Source organism: Microcebus murinus, chromosome 12 (assembly GCF_040939455.1).
Source record: "Microcebus murinus isolate Inina chromosome 12, M.murinus_Inina_mat1.0, whole genome shotgun sequence".
Classification (NCBI taxonomy): domain Eukaryota; kingdom Metazoa; phylum Chordata; class Mammalia; order Primates; family Cheirogaleidae; genus Microcebus; species Microcebus murinus.
This window is the reverse complement of record NC_134115.1, coordinates 31427896-31440220: the sequence shown is the minus strand read 5'-3', so window position 1 is coordinate 31440220 and position 12325 is coordinate 31427896. Positions and strand designations below refer to the sequence as shown.

Below are 12325 nucleotides of genomic sequence, written 5' to 3'. Positions count from 1 at the left end.
TGCTGAAATCCTAATCCCCAAGGTGACTGTATAGGAGGTGGGGCCTTCGGGAGGTGAGTTGGTCATGAATGGGATTAGTGCCCTTATAACAGAGGCCCCAGAGAGCCCCCGTGCCTCTCCTACCATCTGAGGACACAGCAAGAAGGCATCATCTAGGAGCCAGGAAGTGGAATTACCAGACATGGAATCTGCTGGAGCCTTGATCTTGGACTTCCCAGCCTCCAGAACCATGAGAAATAAATTTCTGTTTCTAAGCCACCCAGCCTATGGTATTGTGGTATACCAGCCCAGACTAAGACACCACTTACGTGAACATTCTATAAGTGACAGGAACACAAATCCAATGCCTCCCTATAGCAGGCTGTATTTATCCCTATCTTTGTGATTACTCTCACTTCTCACCTGGAATGTCTTTCCCAATCCCTTCTACCTGTGCACATCATATGCATGCTTCAGTGGCCCCCTTAGATGTGCCAGATCATTTTTCCCCCTAAGAGACCATGTCTTATTTTTTTCTCAATTCCCTTATAGTACATAGCACACTAATGGGGGAGAGAAAGTGAGGTACCATAAATACAGTTGAATACAAATTCAATTTTTAGATAGGGTTCCCTGGGAAAACTGCTCATGGGTGTAAACCTATTTATTGAACACTAATAATGAGTCCAATATTTTGTCCAGTCCAATATATTTAATATATTTGTTCTAGATAGTTTTATGTTAATCTTTGAGTACTAAATGATAAACTCTAGCATCCAACTCTCTGTATCTTCCCTATATCACCAATTTCTCACCTTCCCTTTACTGTCAAGCTTTTAGAGTCACATTTACTGATGATTCTATATCCTGACCACACCATCAAATTCCTTAGCACCCAGAAGGTCACTAATATTTTCAAAAATTTGCCAAAGGCTTCCTAATCCCCACATCTTAGCCTCATCTAAACTCTGTTTATTTACTATCTCCTCCCTTGCTCCTTACGTAAAATCTCTCCATATAATGCTGCTACAGTCTTGTGTTTCTCTGCCTTTCCTAACCACATTTTTCTCTCCTTAAATGCAGATTCCCCAACTTTCCCTTTGGTCTTTTTTCATTCTCATGGATTGTAAAAAGGCAGGCAAATGTGGCCACCTGCCCCTACCTTTTTTTTTTTTTTAATTTCAGAATATTACTGGAGTACAAATGTTCTAGTTACATGGATTGTGGATTGCTTTTGTACTGCTTGAGACAAAGTTATACGGGTGCCCATCACCCAGATAGAGTACACTGTACCTGTTAAGTATGATTTCACTCATCTCCACCACCCACCTGCTTGATTTCCCTTGAGTTTTACTTCCAAGTGTACAACAGACATCACTAAGTCCCATGTCCTCAGCAGCAACAGCTGAGTCCCTTAATAATCCTGGGAGGACTTAACTGCTAGAGAACTCGCAGCGGCCCCCTAGTGAGGATGTAAGGCACAATTCAGGAAGGCCTCCATCTCCCCACTCCTAGACAGGGGCCTCCCCTGTAGACTCCTGCTGAGCAGCCTGTACACAGACTCACAACCCCCAACAAGCCAGTGCTCTTTTTGAGGGGCCCTGGCTACCGATAAGAGGTACCTGAGAGGAATCCAGTCTCTCATTCTGTGTGGAAAATCTTCCATGGACATCCAGTTTTCCCCTGTAGCTTCAAATATGACCTCGTTGAGGCTCAGAGAACAACGCCCCAAAGACGGTCCCTTTGACAAGCTGAGAGGTCTTGGAAGCTGTCTCAGAATTAGAACCCCTTTTAGCCTTGTATTGTACCTGCACCTCCCGCCAAGCGTGCAGGGGGGAGACCAGCTCTGGAATTTCTTTATCTGGCCAAGAAAGCTTCTTTTCAAAAGAAACACAATTGCCTTCCTCCCCTCCCTGAAATCTCATTATTTATCTCAGTAAAGACTCAGGAATGCAAACACACCTGAAAGGACTTCTTCACAAGATAGTACCTGCTTCTCGGGCCCAAATTCCTCAAAATATCACTTGCAAGTTAATTTCCGTCCATTCATTCCCTTATGATTTACTGTCCCTCAGAAGGACTGTCCACAATGCCCATCTTCCCCTGCCCCTATGACAAAGGTACATTAGCATCTATACCGCATTGGGCTATTGGGTCATCATTCTCCTGTGATCCCCCTTGTGCCATGCCTGTTAAAATAAAATTCTGTACACCTTTCTCCTATTAATCTGCCTTTGTCAGTTGAACTTTCAGAGGGCTAAGAGAGTTTTCCCTTGGCCCCTACCACCTTAGTGCATGTGGCTTCAAATATTCTCTCTAGCCTGTACTTCTTGGAGTTACCAAGTGGGATTTCCACTATCCTAACAAACCAAGTTTATCACTTTCCCACCAACTGAGCAAATATTTCTCTTTCTGGATCCTTCCTGTCTAAAGGTGGCATCATCCCCTCCCCACCCCCCAGTTATCCAGGCTAGAAATCTTTAAAATCATCATTTTCCCTTCTCACTTCCCTGCGGTTTTATTAGTCACCACATAGTTTACTTTTAAAATAGTTCATAAACAATCTTTTCCCTCTAGTCTCCTCTCTCATAGGGTCAAATGGCATCTCTTGTGGGTCTTCCTGCCCTTTCCAGCCTTTTCAATTCAAATACTTATCTTCCCCCTGCTTAAGCAGGGACACATCATTCCTCCTCCCATCTCAGATATGGTCAGGCTTTGAATTCTTTCTATGAAATACTGTGTTTCCCCAAAAATAAGACCTACCCAAAAAATGAGCCCTAGCAGGATTTCTAGGCATTTGCACAATATAAGCCCTGCCCCAAAAATAAGACCTAGTGATGGGCATGGCTACACAGCGTATCTGCACAACCCATGCATTTTGTCGCAGAGCGGTAAAGACGACAGAGCAGCCCTTCTCATGTGCCCCGTCGTGATAGCTACTATCCCAGAGGTGACTGGAAAGGTGCGGGCAGCCCCACCAACAAGGTCGGCTCCCCCTGTCAGGTCCCAGCCATCCTGTGCGTGCTGCAAGCTGAGGCTCTGAGGGGAAAATAACACATCCCCTGAAAACAAGCCCTAGGGTGTCTTCTTGAGGAACAAGAAATATAAGACCCTGTCTTATTTTCGGGGAAACACGGTAGGATGAAGGCCGGATTCTTTGATCATGCATAACCTTCAGGGTCTGGCCCTACCCTCGTTTTCCTCCCCACTTCTATTCCTATAAAAACTATGCTCTCAACACACAGTATGCTTCAGTCACCCATTTCCAAGCCTCCATGTGCTTCCCTTAACCCTGAATTCTGCTCCTGCTACCTCTTTCCTATCCAAAGTAGGCTCATCTTTTAAAAAAGGGGTAAAATATCATCTTTTATAATATCCTACCTGGTCTCTCCGTCCCCCTGTACTATCACAATACATTACAGGTATTTTAATTCAGTTTGTTTAATTCCGCTTTGTGTAAGTTCACTTGTTTTAATGTCCGAATCTCCGGCATCAGCCTCTAATCTGTTTTGGAATTTTTTTTAAGTCATTTTAATCAAAATAGCTTCCGAAGGCACTGCAATTGATGACTTACTCACCAAAGGGACCCCAAAATCTTGCTGAAATAAAATTAAGTCTTTATTGTTTAGCCCACTGCTTTCTCAAAATGACAGGGCTTACTGAGGAAGCACATTCTAACACCTGGCTCAAATGATTGCTATTCAAGGGAGGGCCATCCAATTAGACAGTGAATTAAAATAAGCCAGGGCAGATATGAGTAATGGGCAAAATGAAGATCTTTGTTTTTAGTTTGCCTTGCTCCGGCCCATCTCTCTAAATTGTCTTTATTTTAACTAGTAACTATACAATCTTCTCTCTTGCTTTAGCTTCAAGAGTTAAATGGCTTCACAAAGATGTTCCACTCTACAACCTATTAAATAAAATTTATGGGGCAGGAGGCACTGGTTGAACTTCTGCACTAGCAGAAGACCAAACCAAATGTAGTTACTCATGCTGAAGTTCCAAACCAACAAACTAAGTTGTTTATCTGACCTTCTGAGAAATTGGGAGGGCGTGCGGGGGGGGGGGGGGGGGGGGGGGCAGGGAATAATAACCAAATCCCTAAACAGGCCAGTTTTAGCCAACATGATAAGAAAATGCCCTCTGCTTTACCTATTACAAGAAAAGTAACTTTGAAACAACCAATTTGCTTTTCATTATGTTTCTGCCATCCTCTGTCCTTTTTTGTTCATGAAACCAACCTCCTCTGCTTGGCTCATCAGAACACTCATTCTATTTTATCCCAGAAGAGTAAAAGCCAATTAAGATTTTTTTTTTCCAAAAACAATAAAAATAAAACAAAAAATTTTTAAAAATAGATTTTTTCCTTTTTATTATTTTTATTTGGGGTCTTCCCGTTGAGGACCGGAAAACAAGCTAGACAAATTCTAAAAGAGCTAATCACTTGCCAGTTAAGGTGTTTAAGCTTGTTCTAACTTTGTCTTTTCGCAAGGCAAAGAGGACCCTCCCAATGTTACGCCTGGTCATCCCTGGCCTGAGGAGCCATGAAGATCAACACCCGTTAGCTCGAGGGCAGAACGGCCTCTGCAACTCGACTGAAGGGGGTAAAGCCGGGGAATGGTAGAGGCCCTGGCTTCCTGAGAAGCAGCCACGCGCAGGGTGGGGAGACTGACCTGTAGTCCCGACCGACAAGCCCCTGAGTCCTGCTCGCTGCCCAGCGGAAGGAAGTCCACGTGGGAGCTCCCCTCCAGGAGTGACCAGGTTTACAGCTCCTGGGGAGCCCTCCCGTCCCCTCCAGGAGGCTGTCTTCCGTGCTCCTGCACAAGCCCTCCTATAGCCATCGAGACCACCTGTTGCTGATCTGACTTGCTCTCCAGCCCCTTTTCAAGAAGTGGCCAGAGCTCACGAGCCAGGAAGGGGTTGGCTCGTTGGGCAAAGGAGCTGTAAACTGAGATGTGAACTACTTATCTTTTACCAAACTCCCACAGTCCCTCAGACTTGCGTAGATGTGCATTTTCAAAATATAAAAGGCAAAATTCAACATTCAACATTCACTGAACAAATACGCCTATCATGAACTAAATGCTAAATACAAACCACACTGCCTACCTGTGAGGCTTAGTTCCTCATCTGCAAAATGGGAGCGATTATACCCACTGCAAGTTGTTAAGGGGATTGAAAGGAGCTGTGTGTTGATGGCATCCAGTCTAGCACTGTCTGAGACAGAGAAGGGAGGGGGTAGCTAGCATATCTTCCCAAAGAAAGGGCCTGTTTTGGCTCAAGTAAAAGTCTTGAAAATTCTCTGGGCATGAACGTGGATTAGGAATTGAGTCCTGGGGAGGGAAATGGCATGATGCCTGCCAACCTGACGGCAGTAAGAAAGCACTGACTATGTAACACAAGAGGCAAGAAGTTATCTCTAAAAGAGAAGGGAAAAAACTTTTTTTTCCCTTCTGTGAAACACCAAAGTCCTGTTTAGAGAAAGGAAGCAAAATTTGATGCCGCAGTGTGGGAAGGCATGCGGTTGTGTATACCTTAATGGCCATAAAAAAAAAAAAAAAGTCCTCTGGCACCAAGTGCCCAGTAAAACAGGGTGTTCTCAAGACTGAATGGAAGGACGTGCAAATACCAACAACAACAGGCCAGGGCTTGATAGGGGCCATGGGTTGGGATTTATTGAAGCTACTACAAAGGAGCTGAGCCTCACAACAGGTTAAAAATCATTCTGAATGTAATGGCACCAAAATAAGCTCTGTCTGTGATTTTACTTAACTCCTTCTCCAACCTGGATACACGAAGGTCAATAAAATTAGAGGTGATTCTATTTTCTTTCTTCATCCTTCTGTACTTTTCACTATGCTTTTATGACAAGGAAATGCCTGCAGATAAACTTTACGTTCAAAAAAAAAAAAAAAAACAACAAAACCTCAAAGGTCCACGTGTTTTGGGTAACGCTTCTAAAAAATGCAGAAAGATAGAACTAATAAAACAGTCAATCATCAGATTCATGTAACCAGAAAAATGGAGGCAAATAAAAACATGTATCGGTGAGCTTCTACACTGGGTTTATTAATTCTCTTGCAGAACAAATGTTCATGTCAGTGATTTCCCCCTGGAATGTTGACACTGTAGTTTGTTGGACTTTGCAACATCCTTCCCTAAGCTTTCCAATAATATGCTGTGACATTAGTGGATTTTTTAAAACAAAGTGAATGCAAATGAATTTGGTCTTGATAATTTTGGGAAAACTTGATGTTTTGATGAACAAAATGGATCCATATGGCAGCTATTATATATTCTGCTAGGTAGTGTGCAAGGGATTTAAAAAGTGACCAGGGTGGGTAGCTTCTTGATGAGAGAGTGCTAGAAATTCTTGGTCTTAGCCTGTGCAGACTTGCCGAAGCCCCCAACTATAACACCTTGCATAAGGAAGGCAGCCCTGTGGCAGAGGAGCTGCTTTTAGAGCTCTACCACGCTGGCGCCCTGCCCATCGTGTCCAATAGGCACACATGACTCGCTGCAACGCTGTAAACGACCAGGTGAGTCCCGAAAGCTCTACAGGCTGGGTAGGGTACTGAGTTACAGATATGCGTGAGAACCCTTTGTCAAGCCTGCATTTTCAAGAGAAAGTCTAAAATCGGGGAGAAAAAAAAATCTCTCGCCCACACCCCTCCAAGAGTTTTAGTTGCTGAGGATTGAGACTCAGAGTTGGAGCCAGACCAGCGCAAACCCACATCATTCTTTCTAGGGTGACCAAAGGCAAAGTTGAAGAATGACAGGGCAGGAGAGATGGGCTGCGCTCTCTTCCCCACCCCCATTGTTCCCCACTTCATGACTCCAGTGTATGGATAAGGAGGCCCCAGGGGTGAAATGGCTTATCCAAGATGTCACGTAGCAAAACTTGGGCAGATCTGGATCCAGAGCCCTGACATCCTGATGCCTGCGCCCATCTTCCTTCCACTAAGTTATCCGAAGCAAATGGTAGAAGAGCAGATCAGAACCACTGGTAGTCTTGTTAAAGCTCAACTTTTGAAAATGATATTATCTAAAAAAGAATTTTTGGAAAAGTATTCTACAAGGTTAAAGAGCTTCTAAAAAATAGCATCATGCCTCAGGAATTTGCTTTCTACAATGGATGACAAGCAGTAACTTAAATATTGTTTCAGTAGAAGTGGCAGAACGAGAATCAGACTTTGCCTACAGCAGAGAGTCCTGCTGCTCCCATCCAACGTTTTTCATGATTCTGATAATTTGGTATTTAGTAGAAAATAAGAAAGGAAGTCATCTAAAAGGTATATGGCATTACACTTTAAATCAGCATACTCATTTGGGGAATTTTCCTATAACAAAATTGAAAAACAAAAACCCAATTAATTTAGAACTTTCTTTTTGTCTTTTAAGTTAGATTAGATGTGTTGTTCATCTAGTTTTTGCTGAAAAAGAAATAAGGGTTCAAGCTAGAAGATAATAGTTATAAAATCGATGGGAATTTCAGAGGAATAGCTGGGTTGAAGCAATTATAATTTTTAATGCATATTTAAATAATCTTCATTAATATGTTCTGAAATTAGAATGAAGCCCTCAGATTCTTCAAAAGCTCAAGGACTTTTATGTCAAAACTGTGTGCCTTTAGAATTCTTTTAAGCAAGGAATCTTTATATGAAGACACACAGACCCCACTGGAATCTAATAGGAAAGAATCACAACAATTTCTACCTTGACCTATATTAGCAAAAAAAACCACCAAAAAACAAAAAAAAAAACCCACATGATTCTACTGACTTTGCCAAAAGGATATGGACTGGAACCAAGTCTCCTCTCCTAGCCCTCATTTCTGCCCAGAGCATTCACTTATTCGCACATCTGTACTGCGTGCTTACAATGAGTGCAGTGAGCAGCTCCAGGTACTGGGATACGGCAGTGCAGAAGACAGGCAAGGCCCTGGCCTTCCTGGAGCTTAATACTAGTGGAAAGAGACAATGAGATGACTTTCAGATAGTGGCAATGACAGTGAGGACTGTTAATGTAGGTTATGTGACAGTTACTGGCAGGGGCTGGCCATTTCAGCGAGGGTGGCCAGGAAGGGTCTCTCTGGAAAGAGATCATTAGGATGAGCAGGAGACATGTGAAGGTTCGGGAAGGAGGCTTCCAGAAGTGCAAAGGACCAGAGAGATGGTGCAGTGGGGCAGCTGCCCAGAGACCAAGGGGAGGAGAGGAGAGTCCAGTGCCAGGCAGGGGCCTGGTGACCACAGCCTTATATATACCACGTTAAAGTGTTTGGATGTAATTACACTTATGACGGGAGGCCACTGCAGGGCTTTATGCAGGAGTGGTGATCAGAGCTGTTTCTTGTTTTGGCAAATTCCCACCGACTTTGCTAGGTAGCCACCTGAACTGCTGCTGTGAACAGAGGAAACCTATCCTCCAAAATGCCAGAAATCTGCAAATGGGACACATTCCAGACCCTTATTATTTTGGCACCTAAATCCTTGAATCTCTTTTTTCTTTTGTCAAAGGTAAACGGCTATTATGTGCTCGATTTCTCCTTCACTTGGGGCCACGCTGGGTTGAGAGATGCCACACAAGCACAGGTGCTGCTGTTAGAATCTAGGCTTGCGTCTCCCAGCTGCAGCCAGGGCCACGAACCCAGCTGCCTTTTGTGTCTGGAGGCCATGCTGTTTGGCCAAGGAGGCAGCAGCCCTTCCCTCCTCTGGGAGTCTGAGGATGGGGTAGGAAAAATTGTAAATAACATCCCTAGAGGCGACACTAAAACTCCAGCGTTAAGTAGAATATGTGCTGTTTACACTGATTTCCTGAACAATCAAAAAACCATACAAGAGCCTATTTTAATGGCCTATTTTAACCTATTTATTCACACCTGTGTTTACTTGGAGACCTGCTCCCAACAAGCGCTTCAAGGTGGCTGACTGTGCGACATTCCTTCTAGCACCATCTCCCGTATCTGCCTCTTAATTGCACTAACAAGGCAGGCCAGCCACGACAGTAAGGAAGAGAAAGCTAACATCGCTTTCCCCGGGGCCAAGCACAGTATGGGGCTCAACCTAATCAATGTTCAATAAATGAATTGAATTTACTTTGAAGCAGCCTCTGTGAATGTACTCAGTGCTAAGAAAGCAGGGGATGACCACCATTAAAACAAGAGTAAAAAAGTTAAAGCAAAAGCAGCTGCATGTGCTTTTAGAGGTTACCTTTACATACGTGGAAGGGACCTTGCAAATTAAAGATAATGCAACTCAGCCCATGTTCTAGTCAGCCGGGGCCACTCTAACGAAGGCAGACGGGATGGCCAAAGTGTGACAGTTAATTCTGTGTGTCAAACTTACGGGGCTCAGGGATACCCAGATAGCTGGTAAAACATTATTTTCGGGTGTTTTCATGAGGAAGTTTCTGGAAGAGATTAGCATTTGCATTGGGAGACTGAAGAAGGAAGATCTGCCTCACCAATGTGGGTGGGAATCACCCAGTCCTTTGAGGGCTGGGATAAAACAAAAAGGTAGAGGAAAGGTGAATTCCTGCTCATCTTGAGAGGTGACATGCCCGTTCTCTTGCCCTCAGACACTTGCAGCTTCTGTTCTTAGGCATTTGGAATTTGGGAGTAATAGCGGTGGTGGCCTCCACCCTGGTTCTCAGGCCTTCAGACTTGTACTAAATGACAGCACTGGCTTTCCTGGGTCCCCTGCGTGCAGATGGCATCTCACAGGACTCCGCCTCCATAATTGCATGAGTTTGTTCCCATAATAAATCTCTTCTTATGTCTCTCTCCTGTATAGCCTATTGGTTCTGTTTCTCTAGAGCAGGGGTCCTCAAACTTTTTAAACAGGGAAGGCCAGTTCACTGTCCCTCAGACCGTTGGAGGGCTTGCACTATAGTTTTAAAAAAGCTATGAACAAATTCCTATGCACACTGCACATATCTTATTTTAAAGTAAAAAAACAAACAGGCAAAAACACCCGCATGTGGCCCGCAGGCCACAGTTTGAGGATGCCTGCTCTAGAGAACCCTGACTAATACAGCTTCCAAACAACATAAATTTATTTTGCATAGTTCCAGAGGCTAGAAGTCCAAGAAGAGGGTACAGCACGGTTGGGTTCTGGTGAGGGCCCTCTTCCAGCTTACAGATTGCTAACTTCGCATTATATCCTCACAGAGCAGAAAGAGGGCTAGAGAGTAAAAGGTCACTAATCCCATTCATGAGGGCTCTACTCTCATGGCCTAATAACCCTCCAAAGGCCCTACCTCCTATTACTATCACATCAGGGGTTAGGATCTCCACATATGAATGGGGGGGGGCACAAACATTCACAGACAACCCAGGACAGTCAGAAGACCTCGCCAAGATCACACACTTAGGAGGGACCCACATTCCAGACTCCTACCTGCCAGCCCCAGTCTTCCTCCTGCAGGCAAGCAGGGTTAAGGAGGAAACCAGAGTGAAGCTCGTTCACGGCTGGGTGAGTAGAGGGTGGTGCGCTTGTCGTGAGCAAACCTGTGACCAGGTCCTCTAACACACACAGCAAGTAAACACAGCGTCCTCTTCTAATTCCACCAGTGAGTAGGGAAGGGAGCCTCTGTGGGCCCCATTTGACCTTTCGCCCGTCACTCCAAACCTTTTCTTGAAGACACCCAAGAGATTTTTTTTTTCCCTTCTTTTCCTGTTACCCATTAGGTTTTCTATGAACTAATTTACTATGTTTTCTTAATAGGTAATATATATATTTTTTGAATCCTTCTTATATACCAGGTTCTGCATTACACACATTTAAACCTCAGAACACCCCATCCAGCAGGTTCCGTGATTTCCCCTAAGAGGACAACAAAGCTATGAGAGGTTACACAAGGTCCCCAAGGTCGCAGAGCTAATTAGGTGGAGCTGGAATTTGAACCCTTGGTTCATCAGATTCTAAGGCTTATGCTCTTAACCATTATCCTAAACTCCCCAGACGGAGAGCCATCAAAAGCCACAGTTCCTTTCCTGTGATGAAGTCACCCTGCCCTGTCCCTCCCTTCCTAAAATGCACCCTCCCACCCATACCCCATGGATGAAGATTTTCTTCTTGTAGCTTTACTGATTTTTTAAAATATAAAAACAAACAAACAAACAAAAAAAGGCACAGCACAAAAACCAAATCTTGAGTCCAAAAAAAGCCAGATATATTCCCAAAACCATTTATTCCTCTGCAGTAGTTTGCTCCATCTCATGATAATGTGACTTATCGGGGCTTCTTAGTGTTTGTAAGCCAGATCCAGTTTCCCACGGTTACTTTCGATGACTCATTTGATTTCAGACCTGAATCCCGACTTCCAAAGATAAAATTCAAGACCAGAAATTCCAGGCATCAATGTTTTAAAAATCAATCGGAACAAGTCCCTCTCACTTCTCAATCTTTAGTATTTATTTTAGTTGGCCCTCTGAGGACTATTTCTTTTACTGAATTTATTCTACTAAAGTCTGACAAAAGAGAACATCGGAAGGTTCAATTGCTGCAAAAGCAATCCAGTCAATGGATTTAAGAAAAAAAATAAAAAGCATAGAAAATTACTGCAATTCGTATACTATTGTCAAATATTTCCCCAGACAATTCACAACTCTTTTTGCCATTAATTAGTTCAGTACTTCCAACCTAAAGTATTGAAGAACCTGGAATTTGGCAAAACCCAAATCTATTTTCTAGGGCCTTAGCTCTCCCTTGTGTATAAAAACGGAAATGCAGCTTGCTAGAAAATTTTGCCCCCATAAATCTGATGACCCAATTTTAAAAGCTCAAATGCCATTTGCTAAAGGAAAACAAGGGCAATTTTTTCAACTCATCTTATAGCAAAAAGCAAGGAAAGATTATTTAAAGCAACAAAACAAAAGCAGCAAGATATTAAAAGTATTATGCACATTATGCTTTAGATAAAGGATCCAAAAAAAAGAAAAAACTCTTGCCAGTATAAAATATTTTAGGAGAAAAGTATATCTCCCAGAAATCACGAACACTTTCAGCTGAAACATAGCAGAGAGATTCCAGCCCCTGTCTCTGATTTCAGGCCAGATCAGGCTTAATCCAGCCCAAACAGAGCAGACATTATCTTATTCCAAAGATTTATAGAGAGGAAAATCTACAGTCTACATCTTCATACGTGGAAGAAATATTTTATTTCTCATTGTGTATTTCAAATATTTTGTTTGAAACACCGATTTTTTTTTAACCTTTCTTCATACTTTTCCCACTTCTTTGTCACTTATTCTCCATGGATTTGTTTGCCTTTTCCTGTGTGGCGTGTTCAGCAGTTTGGCTGCCTGTGATGATGACAAGCCAACTAAGGGGGCTTGTCCTATATT

At 43.3% G+C, this 12325-nt stretch overlaps 1 protein-coding gene and 1 non-coding gene across 6 annotated transcripts in view; both read right to left on the bottom strand.

The window, feature by feature from the left end:
* The window catches only part of SMARCA2 (SWI/SNF related BAF chromatin remodeling complex subunit ATPase 2), a 169882-nt gene that overhangs the window by 41321 nt on the left and 116236 nt on the right, over positions 1-12325 (bottom strand). The gene's annotated exons all lie outside the window — the stretch shown is intronic.
* LOC142874702 (U7 small nuclear RNA) lies at positions 4364-4425 on the bottom strand. The gene has a single exon (XR_012922344.1). It is a non-coding gene; the product is annotated as a U7 small nuclear RNA (small nuclear RNA).